We start from the raw sequence: 25,923 nt of genomic DNA on the forward strand, positions 1-25,923 counted from the left end.
AAACAAAGGAGGCAATGTGGAGAGTCCATAAAACTTGTACATGGTCCTGCAGACCCACTAAAAAACATATTATGAAATACACCCACACAGACTTTCTCAAGATGTAAGTAACATTATGTTAGATTTATAGTAGGAAAACCAAGAACTGTCGGAAGAGATATTTTCTGTAAAGATGGAAAAAATGCACCATACAGCAGAATTTTCTTCACCTACAGAGGTTTTGTGCTGCTAATACATCATTTCAAGTTGTAGATATCTCTGCTATCATACACTGCCTGGAAAGCTCTTTGAAAGGGAGTCATCAGTGCTGGATCACTTGGCAAAACAGTACAAAGAAGTACTTTGAAAATCATGTGAATTTCAACACGTGACTGTTGAACTGAACAGTTGAAAGATCACCTTGGCCTTAGTTTTCTTTAGCTGACAATGTAAGACAATGAAAGACAACGTAAAGGCCTACTATGGTCTAAGGAGCATAACACAATGTAAGAGCTTATTCTTTTCCCAGGAACCAAGACAGACCAGCTCAGTGCAATGGAAATATCTAAACCAACAGCCATGGTGCTTATAAAGCCTTGTGCCAGTGTTTTCAGAGTGTGACAAACACTCCAATCAAGCCAAACAGTTAAACCTCATGGTAATAAATGTTTTTTGTATCTCTTTCACAGTTGAAGCAAAGTGCTGATAATACTGTTCCTTGTATCAGCTATGCAATTTTTTGTAAAAAGTGTTTAAGCACTGATATTTTGGAATCACTTAGCAAAATATTTTCCATCCAGCCTTATATTGCTCTGGAAGCCTAATGGCACTTACTAGCATGGCAGGTGGTAAGACCTGATTTTCTTCTTAGAAAGAGGCCTTGTGAGAGGTCAGATGTGCAATACAACACAATATACATTTCAGGAACAAGAAACAGTCTAAAACAGAAAATAATTTACATTTTCCATGACAAATGAAAAGTTAAACATTTTGGCTCCCAGTGTTTTAATTGTACCTGTTAGCTCTGATGACTTAGGATCACTAGTAGTTAAAACTTTGATATATGTTGGTATAGTTAAAATTACATGAATTAGTAACCTGTCAGTGAAAATTGCTTCTCCTCTTTATCTGTGCCTTCTAATATTCTAACAATTACTCTGCAAGAATTGTCTCTAATTTTACTCACATGGATATGATATATTAACATTAACATTGTGCTGGTGGAGTACTCATCTTTTAATTTTGGCCATGATGCAAATTGTCTAGAGGCCTAATTATGCTCCCATGAAAGTTCCCATTTAATTCAGCTGTGTAAATTTCAAAACACTAATTTATGTATCCCCTCATCACACTGGCTGGATTTTTCTTTTCCTGTGAGTCACTCAATTCTTCCTGAGTTTTTTTATGTGCTCATGGGTGTAAGTAGGGCTGCAAGAGCTAGCTCTAGGTAATTGTATTATCCCAGCTTTAAACTGGCAGGTTAATATTGCTCAGGAGGTGTTTTCACACAAACAGGTAAAATCCTACAGGATTTTACTGGGTCTCTGTTAGCAATCCTAAAGGATATATTCTTAAGTCATACAGCTGTGTGAACAATTGAAATCAATTGGAACTGTTGTTGAGCTCACTTGGATCCCTAGTCACACAGATATTTTTGGAAATGATTACACAGCTGAAGTAGCAAAGAAAGCATTAAGAAGGATTATGCTGATATTCTAGTTTCACTGTCTAGGGGTAAACCCACATCTCTTATCAACTCAAGAGCAATAAATCCTGCACTTTCAGTAAAAAAATGTGATCAATATAGAAAAAATTTCATTGTATAATATATTTAGGTGTAACCCAGAGATTTGGCATGAAAAAAATCAGTAGAAAGCCTCACGACTAATTTATTAGAGAAAAAGCTATTTATTTATTTTAGGATGTTGGCCAGTTGTTCACTCGGTTTTAAAATGTATACGATTTCCTATTTGCTTATGCTATCCCATTATCCCTCATGAAGCTCTGTACTTGAAGGCTGCTATTCATTCTTCTGTTTGCCCAGTCCCACAACCTGCTGTACTTGACGCTGTTGTTAAGCCTTCTGTTTACTAGTGACTTCAGCAGCACTGCTCATGTTGATAGTAAGCAGGTTTGGCGGCACTTTTACAAGTGCAAAGATTTGAGAATACCCCACGTCGGAAGATAAAGCCCACAACTAGAGACTGTTTCAGGTTTCAGTAATCTATTAAAAATGCCACCCAGAGAGCTTAAGAGACTCTTATTACCTACAGCTTAACTGACCTAATAGGAAAGCGTTTGATTTCTGTTTATGGCACTGTTATAGCTGGATATGACTTGAGCTGGTATTATTGGTTATCAGCGCTGATGTTACTGATCAAGGCTGTTTGCAGAGAACACTCCGCTACTCCAAAGAGCGGTTTGCAGCCAGCAGGGCTGCCAGGGGAGCCAGGGGCACTGCTGCCAGCTCTGCCAGCGCCGTGACCGGGCACTGGGGCATGGGGTGGTAGCTGGGTGTGCACATGGGCACGGCAGCACCGGGACTGCTCCTGAGGCATGCGGTGCCTTTGATTGCATGCGAGGTCTGCACGCAGAATGGCACGTCCACACTGCCAGCCTTTCTCCATAGAGGAGTGCTGTGCAGGGGAGGCATAGTCTCGAGGATTCATCAGGATATTTAGCAATGCTGTCACATCTAGTGGTGCTTCACCAAATCTCTTTGTAAACTTTTCAATCTCCATCTTCACCTGGCTTTGGATTTCTGTCTGCAATTCTCCATCTAAGGAAGCTGATAGAACACCTTATTTTCTGATGTCTGGGAAATTTGGCTCTGATTTCTGGCCTACGCAGGCCAGAGTGGTTTCTAATACTTAATACTACCAGTTGTTAAGATATAAAAGTAGCAGTTCCTGTATGTGAGAAGCAGCATCAAAAGAAAAGAGAATAATAAAGAACATGTGTGTACCTGTTTTCTCTGAAGAAGAAAAATGCTAATACCTCTGCTGTGACTGATAGCAATACATAATACATAAATATCTGTGGTTCCAAAAGCTGTTGCTAGCCATGACAACCTTGCCTGGACTGATGAATGTTCAATTTCTGTAGAGATAATATAACAACATATTAGAAACATCCTTTAAAATAATAATAATGGACTCCGTTTGAATGATCTGAAAGCCTTAAAGAGGGAACAAATGTATACTAAAAACACTACAATGCTGCAGTGCTTGACAGTTATAAATGTTTTTTAAAGATCTCAACTAGTTTCTTGGCTGACAATCCAATTATTCAGGCTTGTGCTGGAGAACATCATAACAAAATTTGTCTCTGTAGTGACACTGTAGTAAATCTGAAATAAAAGATGTCTTTGGAATGAACAAAGAATCTACTTGTTAATTTTATTTATGTGATATCAAAGAAAAAAAAGCCACTTCACCTACTTGCATGATATCTCTTGTTCAAGCAGTCTAGCACACAAAATGTAGTAATTTCATCCTTCCATGTTAATAACTGCCTCTTTTCTGACTACACTAAAGTTTTTTGCGTAAGGTTTGCACTGGGTGAGTGTTGGAAAATTACCCTTTAAAAAATCAGCTGCCCCAAGGGCGACCTGCCTGCAGCTGCTGGTGGGTGCACAAAAGGGAGATGAATGATATGCTGGACATTTTATTATAACAGAGAAGTTCTTGTGGTGCTTTGGGGCTCTGAGCTGATGCCTGCCCAACCCAGCCAGGAACCGCATGGCTGCGGCACCATGGATGTGGTCAGGAAAACGTCATCCCTTCCTGTGCTTCCCGCTATAGACAAATCCCCATGCCTCCTCCACACACAGGGCAGTGGGCCACTGACAGGGCGCCTGCTTTTAAATAATTTCCTGCACTGACCAGCTTCATTAGAAGACATGGTCATTATGACCACAAAGGGTAGGATATGTCCTGGTGTCAAGGACACATTCCTACAAGCACCAAAGCCCAGGAGGTTTGTCAAGAGGTGACCCAGGTGTCCTGATCAGATTTTGTTTTACAGCAGTCTCTGAGCAGTTGACCCTGAGGATGTGACTGCCGCAGGAGCAGGTGTGGCCTAGCCTGGAGGAGAGATTGGGGTAGGGACAGCCTCGGGTGGGTGTACACAGGTATGTGCAAGGCAGGCACTACAGGTCTGATGGAAGGTGGGAATTCTTCTGACCACACCTATCTGATAATTCCAAGCCCGACCAGGGCATATGTATCAAATCCCATGTTTATAGAGTCCTGCACATTATGATACATCTCCCATGCCCTTTAAAGTCCAGCCCTACTACCTGTTCACTCTCTCCTAATTCAATATGTGCCAGAAACAACAGAGTCATATACCTTGGAAGACCTTCTGGGAGGCTGAGACCCATTTCTGTCAGCATAACATGAAGCCATCACTTTGGGACCTCTGTTAGTTTAAAAGTGTCTGTGGTTTTCCTTTGGAAAACTCATCGAAATGTAGAGATAAGTGGGGTTTTCTAGAATTTGACTTTCTATGCAAATACTCAGACCTTATATTTCACATACCTAACACACAAAGCTGCTCTTTCTGGGTCTCAGTAGTGGGTCAGGATTGCAGAAAGTGATAGACCTGGCATATTACAGGGGTAACAACTCATGGGTTTAGTTGTTACTGGCATGAAAATATGGCAACATTTCTTGAGCACTTGCATTACTTCACATTATTACTGTTTCACTCATGTCACCCTTCAAAGAGGTTTTGTTATTTTAATGGATATAACTCTTATAGAAAGCATTGTGCTAGCAAAGATTAAAGGATTACAATGCAGATAGGACAGGACAAAGGAGTTAAAGGTGTATTTCCAGAAAAAGGGAATCATTCAGTGCAGCACGTCTTCAGTGGCTACTTGTACCTATAGTTTGTATTTCTTGTATGCACAGCAACAGACAATACAAAACTAAGAATAGTGCTCTCAATGAATAAAAGTTGGACTTTAATATTCTACCATATCAGCAATAAATGGAGAAGCCAAACACTGTATTTATATTGATTCCTTTCTGAAAGCTGGTGAGACAGCTCCCAGCAGTTAACTTTACACGCACTATCGACTCTCCAGCAGAGCTGGAGGATGGAGCTCATGATAAAGGCTGTGCAGGAGGAGGGTAATATGCAGAAAATCAGGAATGAGTCAAAGAAAATGCTCACGTCTCAAGAGAGGACGCTTTGACAAGCATGTAGATCTCAGTTCACCCTTGTAAGCGCAGCTCAACTTTGTGAGTGTGGTAACCTGAGGTGAGGTGAAGGCAGCCAGAGGGGGACTGAGCACGTTGGTGCTGTTACTGTTCTGCCTTTGTGCTGTATCATGGAGGGCCAGTGGTGCAGGGTAAAGACTCACTACACTTCAGCAAAAGTACATAGGTGCCGAGGGCCTTATTACTGCTTTTTTTTTTTTTTTTGCTTTGTGAGGAATAGCAGAGCCTGACTTTAATCAGTGCTATACAAGAGTGCCCTCCTGTGCAGGATGGCAGGTCAGGTCTGGACAAGCAGCAGGGAGTAGGGGCCAAGGACCTGGGAGTCTCTGGGCCATATTTCCATTGGACCTCTGCACTTATAAGTCTCTTTGAGTGACAGTTAATGTGAATGACATGCTTGAGGAGATTAATCACAAAGAATAAAAGATTAGCACGTTAGCTGGAAAGAGAGTTTGGAGGTGCATGTGGAAACTATCTGAGTTTCTCACTAGCTTCCTTGATCTGTGAATGCAAATTATTCTTTATAAATCTTTTGCTGCACAATATAAGGGGTAGTGTAATTGTTTTTTTCCTTCAACTGATTGCTCCTCATTATATCAAAGAAGCGGGGGATTGTTAAAAAGGAAATCCAGTCCTGTTAATTCTTTCCTTGGTTGTATTAGTACATTCTTTATTTAGGCTTTTGTCAGAAACACAGTTTTATTACCACAAATACTACTACTACCCTCTCACTATTCCTGTTTTATTGAGCTATATGACATTATCTTTGTTTTGATGGTGGTTGTCATTATGTATCAATTCGAACAGGTCCTCAAGGAATATCATCCTCAGGTTGTTTTCTCTCATCACAGTGAGCAGCTGTTCTTCTATTTTCTGTTAAGGTGCCACTTCTTTCAGTCGCAAGAGTGTATTTTTGCTGGTGTAGATAATGAGTGCAAGATTAACTTGCAAGGCAGGCACTTGCTGGGAATCTTAGTATTAGCTCATGAAATAAGAAACTGAGAACTGTAACTGCCTATCCTGTAAAAAGTGAAATTAAATGAGCTTCCATTGTTATGAACCAAAAGGACCATGAATTGTCTTGAGAAGTATGCATTGACATTCTAATAACAGTATAATTTATCTCATAAATACATCATGACTTATATGCATATGAATAATCTCCCCCAATCCCATGGTAAATATCAGAACCCTTTCAATTTTTACTGATGATTTTGAGATTTCAGCACTTGTGACTTCTCAGCGTTCCTCAAAAGAAGCAGCTGATTTTCAGGACACCATACAGTCAGCAGTCTTGTGCCTAGTTTTTAGGAAATTTCACCTCCATACTGGGAGCTGAGCATCTGATAATCTTGAAAGGGAGTAAGTTAATTGTTCTGAAATAAATAAATATATACAGATTAAAGCCAGAACTTTTATTTTAAAGGAGATAGCCTCAACCTACAATATTTAACAGCAGATTTCCAGGGTTTTTAAAAACATTTATGGATAAAAATAATATATTTAGTTATATGAATAGAGATAAAATTGTTTTTGCTATTATTCCTCTAAAGCAGCTGGTTTTGCAGTTCTAAGAGGCTAGAAATTTCAGAGACTGGAAGAAGGCAGATCTGTTCTGGCATCAGATCTCGTGCTTCTTTTATCTTATTCTTTTCCTAAAGAGAAAGAAAAAGGCAAAAGAGGTTTTTATATTCTCCTTGCTAGTTGAAACTAACTGGGTGCTGGCTTAGAGACACAAGAGCACATGCCCATAGAGGAAAAACTTAATGGGATATGGATGCTAAGGCAAAGTCTACCCCACCTCCTGAGATGATAGTGCAGAACGTGACATCAGGAAAGGCAGCTGAGACCATGGTGGCTCTGCTCTGCTGACAGATATCCTCCCACTACCACAGGAATAACTGATATTCATGCTCCAGTTAAACCCAAACCAAAGTCCATCTACCCTTACTATTCTAGGTTTCAAACTGTGATGCTACTGCTATTGATTCCCATCATACACTTGTCTGCTGGGAGAGACCAATGCATCTCAAAATTGTAGAGCCACAGCTGCAGATAGTAGCTTCAAAGGTTCAGTTTTCAGCTGCCACAGCATGTTGGTCATGATGTCTACCATGGCATGGGTAGAGAGCATCCTCAGTGGGGCCCATGTGGCTCTGCAACCACCCTGGTTCCCACTGTAGTGGAGGTGAGTGCTGTGCTCCAAAAACACCAAATGAGCAATGCAAATGACTGATTTTGTTAAGAGAAATGGCTGGTAGGAGTAACTCCTGCTTCCAAAACAGCTTATGAATTTTACACTGGAGGAATTGGTGGATAGTGTACACATATGGTGTTGGGAGGTTGGTGAAAACATCAGTGTCCCATGTAGTGCTGTCCAAGTGAAAGCAGTGTAGTTATCATGGTATTTTCCTGAGTTTTGATTGGCTCTTCCAATCTCATATATATATGTAAGTGTCAACTAAAGTCATGCTGACCTGTTTTCTTGGGGCTTAAATGCTTATGTAAGACAGATGCAAAGCCTGTAGGGTAATTACAGTACTAATTACTACTTTTGACATATATTTCTAGTGATAAGGGCTGTTTCCAGAATGTCTTTGATGCTATTTTTCAAGGGCACTGAGCCGAGACTTTCGTTTCCATATTATTTTTCAGTGCTGATGTTTGCTTGTTCTGTACTTTTAGATGTAGGAATATAACAGCAGAGAGTAAAGCAAATTCAGCCATAGGTTTTATATGTAATAGGAGGCATAAAGTAAACCAAGCAATAGATTTTCACTGTGGGGACAAGATTTTTCTCGTTTTCTCAGTAGTTTTGCTATGCAATACCCATATTTAATTTACTCCTCTTGTATCGTTAAAAACAGGACAAGAATTACCTGAAGGAAAGAGAAGTTGAGAATTATAACTAAACATAATCATGGTTCTCTTGCCAGTTTCCAAAAGCAGCTTCCTCGTCAGTAGCTCTTTCCTTTCATCCTTATTTTTGCTCTCCTTATTAAGGAGAGTTTGCACACGAGTATGAAACATGTATCTCCCGTTTTTCAGTTAAACAGAAACTGTCAGATAATAAAAGCAAATACTGTAAAAAATGCCAACAAATGTAATAAATTTATAACAACTTCTGAGGTTTGCTAATAAGCTAAACTCTTTAGACCACATCTGGATTAGTACAGCCAGTTTTGAGGCCTCAGTAGAAGAAAGACAACAATGAATAGGAACACGTTCAGCAGAGGGCCCTCAGGATGGTCAGGGCTGGAGCACCCATCCTGGGGGAAGAGGCTGAAGGACCAGTGCTTGTTCAGCCAGGAGATGAGATGATTTCAGGAGGGATCAAAGCCCCCCACTATGGTCAAGAAGGTCATAAAAACACAGAGCCAGCCTTGTCACAGAGGTGTGCGGTGAGAGAGTGAGAGACAAAGAGAGTAAATTGAACAGCGGCGATCCAGATTGGATACAAGGACAGACTTTTTGCCCATGGGGACAGTTGAGCAGTTTGAGCACAGAGGTTGTGCTGTCTTTGTCCTTGGCAAGTTTTCAAGACATGTCTAGATAATGATGTCCTGAGAAAACTGTTCTGATCGCACCCTTATCCTTTCTTGAGCAGGAGGTTGGGCCTGAGACCTGCTGGGGCTCCTTCAAGCCTGAATTACCCAGTGGTCCTTGAATTCTGTGAGAAATACTTGATTCCGTTCAGGCACATGTTGCTTTAGGTAAGTAGGAAAAGTATTTGGAAATCAAGGGGCCAAGGCATATTGGGAGCATGTGGTAAATGCAAGGCTGGCTGTTTCTTTTAATTTCTCCTTTTGAAATGGACCTGACTCATCTTACTGTTTCAAGGAGCACTGATCCTTACAGTTGGTCTGTAGGACTTCATAGGCAGGTGAATAAGGAGTGCCAGATGCAGCACAATTTCTAGCGGAGCTGGGTAGAAAAGCAACAGATTGTCCAGTACTTATTTTTCTTTTGTGAATGAGTGATGGGATTTTCAATGCCTAATATTTTCTAGTGAGTCTCATATAATAGCATTTCCTGACCTTTACTAATAGTGCTGGAACCCATGGCCTTATTGCAACTAAGTCTGATAGAGCAGTCTCAAATAGTAAGTTTCCATGTGTTTAATGAGATGAAGAAGCTAATGGAGAAAGACCCTGTTAGTGTCTCCAACATCAGCACAAGCACTAACTGGGATGAAGGTCTGTGCAGGGGAGATCAAAGGTAAGTGCAGGGAGATATGAGCCCCACAAGCGAGCTCAGGCAGAGTTCATGCATCTCTTGTTATCAGTCACAAAACTGTAGGGAGTGGGTCTGCAGTACATCTGCAGCTGGTGAGGTGGACTGTTCAGATGTAGAAGATCCTCACGCCATGTCCCAGATGGACAGTTCCTTGGAAACTGCATCTTTTATGTTGCTGAGCTTTCCATTCCTCCTGGTCTCTCTCTGTAATGAGGGCTGTAACTGAAGAGATGTGAGTTAGTTCACCGAAATTAGATAGTTTCTCCATAATTTCAAGTATATTTGCCATTCTTCTGTTGCGTGTCTTGGCACTGAGGCTCCCAGAATAGACTTCCCTTTCCTCTCCTTGACCCTACATGAGGCATATGCACATCCCAGGGCTGGCTGCTGTGTGCCCCTCATTCCCAACCATGTACGGCTGGACAGCCTGGTTTCTGGTCAGCTGAGTGGCTTCATATGGGATATGAAGAGTGAGAAAGAAGTCAGTATTATTGGGTTATAGGATCAGAAGTTACACAGAAACAGAACCAACAAAGGTCCGCCTTGTAGGAGGGTTACTTCCCACTGCTACCCCCATACGGGACCTGAATCACAAGATACACTCCCCAACATGGGGCCCATGCTATATGGCACTATTCCACCTTAGTGAAAGGCCATCTTTAAGGCCTTCATCCCACTATACCTATATGTTGTTTTTCTCTGGCACAAAGATAAGTGGGAGCCTCAGTGATATCCCACCTCTAGATGGCATAATGATACTATAAAATGTTAAAGATATTTTTTATATATTAAGCAATCATTATACCATTGTCATGGTAAGAACATGCTCCAAAGACCAACACCGAGGACCCATATTGGATGATTCTGATTCCTAGCATGCCTGGAGTGATCATGATGCTAATACTGGAATATGGATTTAAAAAATAAAAAAAAAATTAGTAGAGATGTACAGTAGCCACATTTTCAAATATTACTAATTTATTCATTCATTCATATTTTTCAAATACTAAAAGGGCATAGCTCACAGTTTATGAAAGCATTAGTTCATGATTCAGTTTTTGTAACAGTTGTGTTTGTGTTGCAGGAATGCAAAATAAAGCTGCTGTTGCTGAACTTCTGTCACCATTTTCATTCTCTAAATCATCTTGCATTTGAAGGGAAACAAAATGCGATAGTGTCTGCACATACCGGTCATATAGATTCTAGCAAATCTGCAAATAAAATATTCAGAGGCTCACGGAAAATTATTTACCCTTCACTAAGCATATGAGACTCTTAGCAACATCAATGGGAGCTATGCACATGTGTTTGACTGCATTCGTAAATTTTCCTTCTGGACATGGAAGAAGTCCAAACAATAACCTTCAAGAGAAAAAAAAAAACAAACCCCCAAACCCTTGTTTTTGTCTTCTTTTTTTTTTTTTTTTTTTAATTTTTTTTGGTGCAATTTATTTACCTCTTTTCTGGTTGGTGCCTTCTCTGAGCACTTCAGTTTGCAAATGTCAAAGAATGCCCCAAATGCCAAATCCCAAGTAGTCTTCACTTTTCAACCATCAATGAAATGAGTTCCATAATGAAATAAGAATTTAAGCTAGCTCAGGAGATCCCCTGAGGTTTTTTGCTCTGGAAAACAACAAAAATGGGACCTAGATAGGTAGACATACTATATTATTTGACGTATCAAACCCTGCGCTGGTGAGAAATTGCCTGTGAAAGCAGCTGAAGAAATGAAAAGTACTTATTTGCAGCACAAGAAGGAATAGCTCCAAAAATAGCTTTCTGCTCTGCTGTCTCCTGTGACACTAGACAGTCTCTTTGGGTCCTGTCATGTTTTGCAGCAGTCACTCTATGCCTGCTCTGGCATTTTGATTGGCACTTTTTAAACCAGACCTGCCAGGCTGGAGATGAGATGCCTGGTTTTGCAGACCACTCAGTTCCTGTACCTCAGTAGCGACTGCTCCTCGTACCCTATCATGACTTTGCAGAAGAAGGGAAGCATTTCCCAGTGATGCTTAAAACTGCGTATTGTCTCTGAAAATGGGCTCGTAACTTCACCCTGCAGTAGTTAAATATCCCAGGCCACTTTGGTAAGAGAGGTGATGAGATGACACCAGTGGCATAACTAACTAAAACAAACTCCCCCCCCAACCCGAAGAGGTAGAAATTCAGTCATACAGTACTGTATGGACTTATTCCTAAGGTCTGCTAACGTAAATGCTTCCCCATTTGCCCTCTAGCTGTTGTAAAATCCATTAATGTTCTGAGTGTCTCGGTGATAGCAGACCTTCACAAGGCAGAACTGTGCCTGCACCACCCCTTCTCCCAGTTTCTTTCCCTGTTCTTGCCTATACTCCTGCAGATTTTTTTTTTTTTTTTTTATAGTTTTGGTTTTCTTCACTCTGAAGTGATAGCATGTGTTTCGGGGACCACAGGTGTCGTGGTTTGAGCCCACAAAGGAGAAAAATGACTGCCATAGCTGAACCCAGGACAACAGGGAGCAGCCTGTAACTCAACACCTTGAGTCCGCAGTGCTTCCTTCCCCAGATGGATCCCTCCTGAGATCGTCTCCAGTCTCTTCCCAGGGACTTCATAACTGTATGGTAAATAAGATTTACCAAGATGCCTTGCAGTTTTGGTTAAACTTTGAGTTTAACACAGGAACACTGTAATTTCTAACACCTCAGTGCCCCCCCCATGCTAATTTTCAAGCACTTCATTCAGAATTTTAGGGGCATTAACAACAAAATAGCTGAGAATAATGGCTCAAGCGTTATATTTTTTCCTTATGCTCACAGCACTGGTGGAAATACTCTTGCGGACAGATCTGTGAAGCTGAAGGTTTTATTGCCTTATTGTGCCTGTGCTAGCCTTCCCAGCGGTAGCTGATGGTGCAAGAGCTCTTTAGCTGTTGCAGTGGTAATTGAAACCTATTTGAGTGGTGACTTCTCAGACCACCTGAAGCCAATTGCAGTCACCCCACTGGCAATGCCCTTGTTCTGGGAACAGCAGAAAAAAACCTGATCTGACACTTTAACTCAAGACATGCACCCACTACAGAAAACCTCCAACTAATCAGCTACATTGAAATTATAAACAACTGAACCCACAGCCTGAAAAAAAGACCTTGACTGCAGGCATTGCTCCCAGTTTAGCTTATAATATCTTACTTTATATTTTGCATCCCTGAATCCCCCTGCAGCTTCACTGGATGTATTCTTTGGTGTTTGGTGCTTATAACTACCATTTAGTGCTGCTGTGAGATGTGAAAAGCTGCTCCGCTGAGCTGCAATGGCTGTGGAGATTTCCATAGTACTCTGTATGAAGGTGTGTGGGGGTGCAAATAAAGAGTGTTGCAATTTGAAAGCACTTTACATCCCTGAGCCTGGACAGAGCAAAAGGTATGATTGTAAGATATTATCAGAATAAGTTGGATGTCTCTTTTATATTATTAAGTTATTTAAAAATATGGCATATACAGAAATGTGAATTTCAAAAACTACTAATGTGTTTACTTCATTTTTTGTTACAACAAAATCTCCAAAGCTCTAAAACCATGAAGAATAATAACAAAACTCTCCAGTAAAGGATGTAAAAATTCAGGTTTTTTAATAACACCTGAGAAATGGTGAATCATTCATACTGCCTAACTAATACATCCCATTCTGCTTCTGCTGGGAATGTAAAAAATTATGAAAGCAGACAAAGCAATAACAATACAGTGTTTCTTCCTATGAATAACACAGATTGAAGTAGTGATTTTCTTGTTCAGGAAGTCAAACCTTAACATGTTGTCAATAGTAATATATTGGTCTGTGTGATACTCTGAGCAGATTCAGCACTAATATTAGTGTGTGGAGAAAAGTGTGTGGGGGAAGAACTCTGTTGTTTCCTTCCCCCTCATTTCTAAGGGAATATATGATTCCCTTTATGTATCTGAGAATGCTGCTGCTGCTTTATCTTTCTAGAATAACTGTAAACTGATACCTAAAGACCATTGCTGTACATATTTTCCCCTGATTTATATTAAAAAAATCTTGGTTTTTGAAGAAGTCTCAAAAGTTTTGTCATCTTTCATACTTAATAAAAAGGGTTTGCAACTACTACTGTCTTCTGAAAGCATGCACCCTCCAATGAGAGGCTTTGTGCACCAGAAAGAGTGCAAAGCTGGTGATGGCTGCCCAGCTGCTGACACTGTCCAGACTCGAAGTTGGTAATTCTTTGCTTACAGACATTTCTTCATTATCTAGTCTCTCAGAGAACTATAAGATCCCAGTCTTGTGATACCTAATTCCATTATACTACATTTTTTCAGGCATGAGGAAAAATTATCGGCTCTGGAGTAGATTCTAACCCCAATTCAGAATAATTAGTAAAAATAAATGACTGGCTTCAACAAGGATTTTTTACCAGTGTAAATTAGGTCTGATTCTGGCTATACTTCTTTCGAGCAGACATTGCTAGGGTCTGAAAATAATGGTATCTCTCTGTGCTGAGTCTGTATTTCTGTGATGATCTTCCTGCGATTTTCTTTAGTTGAGGAACATCTGTTATCTCTGTCGTGCATTTGTGATTTTTGTAGCAATGGTTAAATTAAGAGGAGTTTGAGTGGAGAATGTTACTTTGAGTGCTTCCACCACCTTCTTAATTCCTTAAAATATCCTGTATCCTCATCCATAGTTACTACTAAGGTCTTTAATATGGCAAACATAAATCTCTTCTCATCTCACATTGTTTATTTTCATTAAAAAAGAGAAGCAAAGGGGCACATGATCTTTTTCTTCACTAGTTCCCTCACTAAACCTCGAAAGCAGCTATTTCATCCCATTTGGACAACACTACCCTGTCCTGATCTTTCAAACAAGCCTGCTCCAGAATCATAATCTTAGTGCTGTCTCTTCCTCTCCTTCAACTGGAAATGGCTGAATAGACTGGGGGCTTGTTAATTTGGATGTGGCTTTTATGTCTTATCTTAATTTTGCCCCACTGGAGGTCAAGGCATTAACTGGACACTCAATAATCAATGTCATCTCATAAAATGTCAGAAAATTTACTGCAGCTGGTGGGAGTTGTGAAGTGTGTTTGCATTCTGCCTGTGCAGATTTCTCTAGTCCTTGAAGTCTTTCGTCAGATTGACTCCTGTTCTGCAGAACAGCCTGCTAATGTCACCCTGACTTTTTTTTTTTTTTGCCTCTTGTTCCATGTAGGGTGTTCAGGAAATTATTTAACCTACCTGGGGTTCAGTGTCCTCTATCCACAGGCTACTCATATGGATACCATGTTCACTAAGAAAAGCACCACCCTTGCTGTTTATTATTCATGCTTAATTAAAAAAATGATCTTATATAGCCAGTAATACCTTGAGAACTCTGTTTTTTCTTGATGAATGAAAAGCAAAAATGGTAAAAGCTGAAATGAAGAAAAAGTTGAAAAAATGTACAGCTTCAGATCCAGCTTTTGATTTTCTTTCTGTGGTAATAATCTGCACTACTTTTGCCCCTGTAGTGTTGATTGTTGTCTAGGACTTCAAATTTCTGTCATTAGGAAAATGCAGGAGGCAGCATACTTGTGCATTTATGAGAAATATAAAAAGAAGGGATCCAACTGTGAGTGCATCTCCCACTGAGCCAAAATTGACTGTGTTCTTCTTTCTTTTCAAAATTGGTCTTTTTGCAACATCAAGGAAAAGTGGCAAAGGAATGAAAGTAGCTATATTTAATACAGTCTTCATTGAAATCCAAAGAACAAAAACTGTTCTTACTTAAATTAATGCAGGACAGATAAATAATGCCAACAAAGCAATTAACACAAACAAAACAGCTTGCAATTTAGCTACTGTGTAGTGCACACAGCATCAGTGTTAATTAGTTGGGACAAACCTGCATCTTTTTCACAGGAGAGATGAGCTTGAAGTTTTCATATTTCTAAAATTCTGTCCTTGCCCTGTTAATTACAGGATTCTCTAGGTCAGCAAGCTGATGGATGGCAGGATAGTAAAGGATTTCAAATAATGTAGTGAAGATTGGAGAGCTGCAAAATATAGAACATAACTTGGATGGAAAGCTAGGAAGTGCAAGTGCAAGTGAACCTGAGGCTTTCATGAATTGTGGATTGCCGAAAATGTTTCATGCTAGGACACTGGATGTTCTGCTGGATCTAACTAGATCTTTGGTTCTCAGAGAAGCTCGAATTTCCTGCAGTGAGTACGTGCACACTGTGACATCACTGGTTTTACATTGATTTGAAAGACTCATCAACAGGAATGAACATATTTCATATTGTTTGCCAAGGAGAAGTAAGAGGTTACAAATTTCTTTCCTAAAAGGGAATTGATCTGGGGACTAGCATGAGTTCAGGAGGGACCATTATTAAAAAAATATGGAGAGTTCTTGTTGCTTGATTAAAATGACTGAAGAAATTACTTGTGATTGAAGTAATCCTTCGGGACTTCACATAACATATTTTTTCAATTCTTCTTGTGATACTCCCTCCCTCTTCCCCCTTTAAAACAAGAAGGCTTTCCTTATACTCAGAAAGCAAAGTCAAATGTGAATTATGTGGTGAGAGTAGGATGCAAAGGAACCTGAAATGTTGAAAAAGTAGCATTAGCAGTAGAGTCAACTAACTGTTACATTTTCAGTGGGTGGTTTGAGTAAGACAATTTAACTCAACTATCCTGTAGCACAAAGTACTGTTTATCCCTGATTGGCCACCAAATAAAAAACCACATATTTAAGAAGTTTGGCAAGTGCATACAGTTGCCTGTTAAAAACCATTAGAGGTAAAAAATTAATGAACCATAAAAAGAGTTTCTTAGCTGGTGTATGCTATGCAAGCAATGTACTCAGTCCTTTTAAAAAGATATCAAAGTTAAAACTTGTCTTTTCGTGTAGCATTGAGAATAGCAAAAAAACAGAGGAAGCTGATTTTAAAAATAGCAAAAAACATAAGTTCAGATCTTGCTTAACATACTGAACACGTGCTCCAGTTTCGCAAAAGATTTACAGCATAGTCCTGTAATGTCTAATATAACTTTTGATTCTTGGCAAAGATGGAATCACAAGCTTGTGATAAATCCTGAAGTAACTAATTCGTGTGTGTCACTTCACCATTGTAGATCACAAGAAATGAAATGGTTTGGCCATATCTGGTACCTGTCACCTAGAAATATTGTACAGTCATTTTTGTTGGCATTGTATCAAAGTTGTGACGTTGATTGGGTCACTGCAGATTTAGCCCTGTATTTGTTTACGGGTCCTTCTCAAACCAATCATGATTTCTCCAGCTATACCTATACCAGTTACTTCTAGCCATTTATTTACCAGGTAGTCTGAAAAGAGTGTTCACTTCTTGTGAACTGTTTGTTTTGCCTATTTTCTTCTTGCTAATCATAGGATCTATATGTTCATCTAAGTCACCTATAAAAAAGATCTGATTTTCTTTCTCCAATTAGACAGTTTATTTACTGTACAGTGGTCTCCAGTAGATGAATAAAGATTGAATAAAGGTCTTCAAATACAATAAAATTTATGAATGTTATGATTTGTTGTGATCAAAAAAACTTTAAAACCATAGAGAGTAATGATGCCTCATGGATTAAATTGTGATCCTTATTTAAATTCTACATCTTTTTGCCTGTGCCAACTGGCTGTAGGAAATGGTCCATCCTGATCAATATCAGCCCCTTGGGTTCTACCTTTCTGACTTCATCCACAGTTCAAAGGTAGTTTCTTATTTTAAATCAGTTTCAGTAGGAGATTTCTATTTACCAAGACTTAGGACTGCCACATTATGCAACATTTTCTCAAATTTTATGGCTTTGCATTTTCAAGCTTTGTCTTATATTTCACAAAGGTGATTTCCTGGTTGCATAAACACCTTAAATAATTTGGTCACATTTCTATTGTCTTCTCCCTGGCATGTATGTGAAGCAACGTTGCCTTTTCAGCAGCTGTGTGACTTCCGCTTCTGTGCTTCCTGCTTCTTTAATTTTCTGTTGCATTCATTCTTCCTTGCCTAATATCGCCCTTTCCAAAGCTGGACAGTTAAACGAATTACATTTCCAATGGCTGAAATCTATTGATAGGATCAAACTCATCACCCCAGAAAATCATATTTACTAACCTTATGTGTTCAAGTGGTAGGGGAGACTAGGAATGATGGCTACAATCTGTCTGTGTTTTATACTGCTCCAGCAGTTCCGAGTTAGTGTCTGCTCTATCCCCCAAGCAGTAGCAAACTCTTAGTGCCCATCTATCCATTTATCTACCTACAGCAAAAACAGTCAGAACCCCGAACTCCATGTAGAGGAGGATTGAATCATCCTGAAGAAGGGCTAGAAGATTGTGGTGAAGTGTGTTAAGTGCTGTGATGTATTAATATCTGAGGGAAGTTGCTGCAGTTGCATTTGGTGGTTGTTTTCTAAGTAGACTTTGCCGCAGGCTTTTCCATCAGTAAGCGAGCAATGTCTGGGTCTATTGTCACCATTTGCAGCTTGACTTGTGTCACTCAGAGAAGTCCTCATACTTCCCACCCTTTTGGAAAAGTCTGCTAGAGGAATGCTGTGAACATCCCAAAATATTGGCAAGCAGAGTCTGAAAGCCTCAGTGCGAAGAGGGTGGGAGGAGAATGCTCCTGAAGGAAAGGTGCTGGCTGGTTTGGTTGCGTAGGACTTGATGGACAGCAGAAGTATGCAGACTGGGAGCTCCTGCATGCAGGGGTAGCTACAGAGAAACACACAGGCATCAGGAGAAAATATTCCTCAATGATACATGTATGTCTCTTTACACATGCGGATTTTATTGAGTGATTCACCACCTAAAGAGCAAGAATTGCAAGCAACATGTAAGGCTTAAGGTATCATATGTACAGAGCACTGATGTACTACACAGTACAGCAGGCCTTTCCTAAACCCGAGTAAAGAAGTTATTTACAAACTGCAGTTGTAAAAACTGCTGAGAAGTTTACACAATGCCTGCTTTTGCTAGAAGGTTAGGTAATTTCTATTTGTCAGGTGATTTCATAAGCACTGGATTTACAACTCATTCTGCAGCAAAACTTCCTGAGAGAGTGAAAATTGCAATAATAAAATCAGTATTATAAGGATAAGCTAATGCTATGTATTTATAGAATAATTAAGTTGGAAGGGATCTCTGGAGGTCATCTAGTCCCAGCTCCTGCTCAATGCAAGGCCACCCTTACAGTGAGATCAGGCTGCTGGTGAACCTATACCATTGACTTTTGAATAATTCCAAAGATGGAGATTTACTACACTTCCCTTAGTAAGATCTGCGAGAGTATTTCTTTGTGTTGGATGATGAGAAGGATCATTTTTCTGCAAACATTTTCCTACAAATCAACTAGTAAATGTTAAGATTAGTATATTTTGATCCAAACGCCGAGTCTGAAAAAATATAAATGTGAAAAAAAGGAAACCAGGTTACAGAGAAAAATGACTAACTCACTACAGTTTGAATCTTATGGAGGCTGAAGACTGTTTTGCTGCTACATGTATGAGAAAATCAAAATCATAAAAAAGATCTAGGATAGGAAGGTAGACTCAGTTTAAAGGTTGAGACCACAAAAACTCAGCACATCTATTGAACCAAGCAGTGATTAGTATTTGTAGCAAACATGCAAGAACTAAATTGTGTTGATTTGCTTTGCTAGGGTTTTCATGCGCAGGCTGCTCAGAGGATAGCAGCAACATTATTACCTTAGAAAACACATCATAAGAATCATTGTCAGTATAGCAGCAAAAGCTTAGAAAACTGCCAGCACGAAAGGAAATGGGATATTTATTAATTTCAAGCTGGATATGGATATATTGCCAGCAGCTGAGATATTACGTTTGAAAGAAAATCCACAAATAGTAGAAGGTGAAGAGGTAAAATTCTTGTTTGCTGAGGTGACTTAACCTCCGTAAGGGGATATATGAATGAAATTTACTGGTAAATAAACTGGAACAGCTGCATTTTTTAATACTACCTGGAAATAAAATGCCCATTATTAGTTTAAGATCATATAAAGTCCTTGCTTTCATTTGAGGATATGTTCACTGGAAAGGGAGCTAAACAGGAGATGAGAAAATTTTAATACATCTTTTTTTGAATACACAAACTCTCAACAGAACACAGAAGAATACACAGGAAATGTGATACCTTTCTGATGTTGTTAGAAAGTTCACCTAAAGGTTAAGACAGAAAGAGCTTAATAAGTTGCTTTCTCTGGAAATCACAGAGCCAGAGGAAAATAATGATAAAAATATGGCGGTGTTCTCGTTGATCTCTGTAGCAGCAAAAGTTGATCTCTTAATTTGAAAGTACACCTCAACTCAAAAAGAAAAATAAAAGAAAAAATTAAGCTGCATATGCTCAGAAATTTGTCCGTAGAAGCCAAAAGTTTTTTTATCTTTTTTATGATTTTCTTTTCCTGCACTGAAGAATCAGAAGACAGACATCTGACAGATCCCATTAGTGCAACCAAATATATTTTAATGCACTGCTAACGCATGTCTGAGGTGGGGGGGATATATTTTGTGCAGATAATGTTTTGTAGGTGTGTGGTACCTGAAATGTACCACAAGAACATGCTGGACACACAGACAGCAGACATTAAAATTCTGCTTCAAAAGATATTGGATAATTGTGTACAAAGTGGAGAAATTCCAAAAGGAGAAATGAAAATGTAATCTAGCAATCAGGTAATGGATTCATACTTAAACAGGAAACATTTAGGTTAGATATAAGGAAGAAGTTCCTTACTGTGAGGGTGGTGAGGCACTGGAGCAAGCTGCCCGAAGAAGTGGTAAACGCTCCATCCCTGGCAGCGTTCAAGGCCAGGTCAGACAGAGCCTTGGGTGACATGGTCTAGTGTGTGGCATCCCTGCCCATGGCACAGGGGTTGGAACAAGATGATCTTAAAGTCCCTTCCAACCTTCACCATTCTATGATTCTATGATTCTATGACTCTATGATTCTATGATATTCTTACTGAAAATCTGCATTTATACTGAGATTTCTTGTAAGGTGTAGGAGGAAGAAGGATTTGCATCTGGTACTTCTACATTAATGATGAACAAGACAGTAAGCACCAGCCTGCCTGGTGGGCACGAGGGAGACATTACCCCCTCATATTTGTTTGGACATTTTTTAAAGAAGCCTGAGGTGACTGATGCTTTCTGAGAGTCTGATGGGTTTATTTCCATAGGACCAGCAGATGGGAGGGCTGGGAAAGGCAGATATCAGGTATGGGGCACATGCTGGCAGCACACACGTGAGCACCCTGGCACTATATTCAAGCCCTAGCAAGGAAGCATAGATGCCTGCATAATTAGCTGATAATATGAGGTGGAGACAAAACTTTGCATGAAGTGCCTCAGCTGTTTTTTCTGGGTCTGAATCAGAAAGTCACAAAATTTTCTCCAAAGTGAAAGAAGTTGTATGGGCAGGGGGAGGTTAATTTGAGATAGGTTAGACAAGGAGTAAATGTGTGTACTTCCTATCAGTATTGCAAGTTCACAGGAGGTTTTTCAGAATGTTCAAACCTAATTTAAGCTCAGGATGAAAAAATGCCACTTCTTGTATTTATAGAGCAGGCTTGTCAGCTCCAGGATTTGAGCTATTGGGAAATTCCTCTTTCAGCCTACAAATTGAAGCCATGAGCTGTGTCAACAGTTGCTCACAAGCTTGAGGAGCTGAGAGGGACTGAGGTTGAGAAAAACAAAACTGGTGAAGCCATAAAAAGTACCCCTGTATTACTCAATTCAAACTACAGCTTTTGCCAGCCTCCTTGCTTTGGTTGGGCTGCCTCATGTAAGGCAATTAGAAAATTAGCTTCAGTGCAGCTTAGCTGCACGATGAGGTGGATGTGTCTGAAACTCCATGTCCACATTGTATGAAGTCAGTCTGCAGCTGGACAGTAAGTCTAATGGGCTCTGAATTGTCAGACATCTCCTGTGTACACATGTGCAGCTGTGCAGTGTGTGCAGAGGAAGACAGAGGTTTGGTGTCACTCTTATAGTGATGGCTAGTATAAACTGTGTAGAGCAAGATATGAAATGAGTCATATGTAATTCTCATTAAACCATGAGTTAATCCTGCTAACTTCCCTGGAGTTAGTCTCGTGGGTAAGGCACAGAGTGAGTCAGGACTCATTTATTGGGTATCGTTTAACTCCACGGTGCAAAGGATTCAGAGCTGTTGAGTAAGGTGGGATTTAGGCAGTAAACACTCTTTCAGTGTCTAAAATGTCCCTATATTCCCCAACAGCGTCAGTGCCTGCCTGCCTACCACAGTGATTTCTACTTCAGTTCTTTGTCAAGGCCTGTCTTCAGGGGGTTGCAGTTTTAGAGGATATGCACAACAAAGAGAGATGCACTTTGAGACATTAGACTGCGCTCCTTGTGGAGAAGGCTTGGACAGCTGGTATCTTGAGTTTAAGGGTTTGTTTTCCTTACTATGGTGTTGATTTATCACCCTTCCTTGCTTCTTCACCTGCCTCCAGTAATGAATTCGGCCACTGTGCAAGGTAGATCACAATTTCTATTTACTCAAAGGATTAGACTTAAATGATGGCTCATTTAAATACTTGAATTATTTAATGCATGGTGTAGGGGGAGTTGCTATCCAGTTCTGTGAACTCCACTGTTTCATCATGAAACCTGCTGCTTTGGAACCGCCAGTCAGATCTCAAAAGCAAAATAAACATTTATTTTTTTTACAAAGCCTTACAGAGGAAAATCTGTTTAAGCATCGTGCATATCTTTTCATTTGTCGTACGTTATCAGTAGTAGAATAGCTTTTGTTGATATCTGCAACTTCAACCTGTCAATAAGTAAATAAAATAGAATAAAAATATCCTTAATACTTTCAGTGACTCATAATGAAAAAATTATTCACATATAAAAGAAGGAATTTTTATGTTCAAGATTTCAGAAGCAGCCAAGAGTTAACATCTGGGGCTTTTCATAGGGGAAATGCTAAAGTTGGGCACACATATTGAGTCAGTCTGGCATCGATCCACATATCGTGTGACAGTAATGGCTGAAGGTCCTCAATGTCTTCCATATTTCTTTTTGAATGATCTTGTGACAATACAACTGCATATTTGGTGTGCCTGCAACATGGTGTGAAAGAGTAAAGGTAGTGCTGTTATTTTACCCTTTGATTCCTTTGCAATGTTAACTCGTTAAAAGCCTGTCTTCCTGGAAAAGAAAGGAAACTTGCCTCCTTCCTCATCTTGTAATGAAGGATGCATGCTGTTAGCACAAGAATTGCATCCCTGCATGTACAGTCAGTACTTAGAGAAAGGTAGAAATGACTGTCATTAACTCTTGCCTCCAGCTTTGTATTAATGTATTTTTAAACCTGTAAAATTTCTGCTTCTGGTAGATGGTTTGTGAGTGAATAGGTAAGTTGAATTTAAAATAAGTTCTTGCTTTGAGTAAGGCAACCTGTGAGATTGTTGCATTGTTATTTGTTAATGGAATTTAGAAACACTGAGAAACAAATGAAAACCAGGGAAAAAATAAGACCAAAACTGTTGGTGTCATGCTGATCCGTCTTATTCAGGACTGCCTTAAGATTTGACATGCATTTATGAAAAGGCTGAGGGGTCTGCTGTCAAGTACAGCTCCATCTTAGTCATCAGTGGACATCTTTTATGATATTAATAAACAATAATCTTGTTATTCAAACACTGATCTATCTAGCTCAGTATTTTGCCTCCAGTAACAGAAGGTGCCAGATGTGTTACAGAAATGGAAATCTGGCAGTTATTTAATCTGAGTATACTGAAAGTTTCTTTTTTATCTCCTTGAGTGAGAAGCTGGTTTGTACCTTGAAAGAAAAGTGAGGAGACACATTCTCACCAAAGCTCTTGGCATTATGGTACCTCTGGATATTTTCCTTATCAATATGAATGCATAATCATTTGGGTGATCTAGGAAAGATGTTGACATAGTGGAATACTGTGAAAGAAGTTGGCCACAGGCTGATCGTGCTTTGCCTGGGAAAAGTGTTCCTTATCTGCCTTTCAGTATTAGGGAATGCCCTTTTCTCTTCTGTTAGGGAAGAGGGCAACAGAAACATGAGGAATCATTTCAGATGTCGTGTAGGAGAGAAACTCAAATGGTAATCAGTGGAAAACATCAGAATGTCTCATATTCAACACCAAAGCCCTGCTGTTGTGAACCCCAGGCTCAAGCTTCTTTGTGAGGCATGATGATATTCAAGGGGAAAACAAAGATGTTTTGTGAGTGGGGGTGGAGAGCAGAAGGCACAGCTATGCCACTGGCGACAACACATAAGGCATCTCAGCTGCATGATTTGTATGCTGGGCCTAGCACCATTCCGGCCTTTCTAATCTTCCCTTAGTTTTCCTTTGCATAAATGCTGACTTTTATGGCGTAATACTGAGAAAGACCAAGAACTGTGTGAAACAGCATGCAGCAAGTATGTCATCACTGAAACCCTGGAGAAATATAATAATTCAGGCCATAAATCAGGCCAATGACTTTTAGGACTACACTAATGTTTTTTGCTAGGATCTGAATACCAATGTGCCTGATTTTTTCTCTGTTCTAATCACAACCACTACTACAAAAAGACCTTTAAGAAATTATTTCAGGGCTTTGTTAAGAACCTGGCTATGAATTACAAGCAGACACTGGATGGGTGGAGTACTTCAGTATATCCCACTATTGACATGAGAATTGGGATTTGAATTCAGTGAGAAGTGAGTCAAAACATCGCCTAATTAGTCCCGTTAACCTGCATAGTCTCAGACATAGTTACTATCCTCTATAATGCTGTTATGAGGCAGACCTTCATTTCTGATCCAGACATACACAACAGCAAGGATGATGGAGACTGTTTCCACAGTTACTTCCTGATAACCTCTTTGTAACAGGCGGATTGTTACTCCCAGGTCCAATGTGACAGGAGCGCATTGGTACACTCCTGAGGCTCAGCTGGGCAGCTTTCACAGCCTCTTGGGTTCTAGCGCCAATCTCTAAAACACTCTGTATACAGAGAAACAACTGGCCCAGCTTCTACATTACTGTGGTAGTACATTGAAAAGATACATAGCAGTGAAAAAGAATGAGAAAGAGATTCCCCTCATAAAATGGTGAGGGGAATACAGCAGAAAGAGGCAGGGTAGCAATTATAATTGCTATACAGAATTACTCTAGGGATACTTCCCTTCTGAAGAAAGGATGAACTGCTTGGATACATGTGAGAGGCTGCTAAGAGCTTGCATCGGCCCTGAACCTTACAAATCAGGGTGGGTGGGATTTGAAAACCATCAAACATTTCAAATTTTATAGCTGTGATGCTGATCATCTGACTACAGGGGAAAAAGGAAGACCTTGAATAAAATTATCTGATTCTAAAACCATTTAATGTACTTTAATTATGGGGGAAAAAACCCCAGGATATAAAACAGTGGTCAGCCAAAACTTAGTCAGTCTCTAGCATCTGAAAGGGACACTGGAAAAAACTGGTGCCACAACTACAAGTAAGAACCTCATAGCAAATATTTTTGTCCAAAATGCATATTGCTAACATCCCCATATTGCTGATTACCTTCCCCCTCTCAATCTGCTACTAGTCTGGCTGTGCAGATAAACACTGAACCCACTATATACCCGTATCTCCAGCAAGTTTTTCTGTGAGGTATCTTGGGTGTGTGGTTTTGGCCCCCATGCTTTCTTGGGCGTGGGGAGGTAAGGTGCTATGTCAAGTGCTATCTGAAATTTTTTTCAGACCTTGTTGGTGCTTTCTGAGTTAGGGCTTAAAAAGAAACTACATCCAGGTCACCATGCTGCCCTGGAAGGCAGTCCATGCCACTCCCTCACAGGAGTCCCCATAAGAACCACTAAGTCTGTGTGCTATTAGAAACCCCGCTCATGCTTTGTATTGTGAAGAGGAAAGGAGAAACCCGTTGAAGAATAGCATTTCTTGCTCTAATCATGTTGTTGATATTCCACTGTTGGCAGTTTAGAAGAAGCAATTGATCAAAGCCAGCATGGTGGAAATTTTGGAGTTTTTCCATGCATCCCTTGCTGATGGAGCAGATGATGGAGCAGATGATTTGTCTTTCAGTGTTGCCTTGAAGGAGTGGTTTTGATCATACACAGCACACCCGGAGAGGTATGTGTGTGCATGTGAAGGCACCAGGACCACAGAGGGAACATTGTTGGAGGGAAGCTGATCCTGGGAATCTTGCTTCCCCCTCCTTATCAGTTGCAAAGTTCTGGTTGAAGCTTCTCAAAGCTGTGAGTGGTTCCTGCAGTGTCCCATCAATAGTCAATGTGAGAGCTCTGGTCTTTTATCGCCTCGATTTTATCCTGCTCCTTTGGGGTTTTGTGTCTGTGTTTTTAAATAATTGCTTCTCCTCCTGTCTCTTGTCCCAGCCTTTTACACTCAACAGCCCTTAACTTGGTACTTTCACAAAGCAAACAGCCTCTCAGTCCTTACGA

Source organism: Strigops habroptila, chromosome 1, assembly GCF_004027225.2.
Source record: "Strigops habroptila isolate Jane chromosome 1, bStrHab1.2.pri, whole genome shotgun sequence".
NCBI lineage: Eukaryota > Metazoa > Chordata > Aves > Psittaciformes > Psittacidae > Strigops > Strigops habroptila.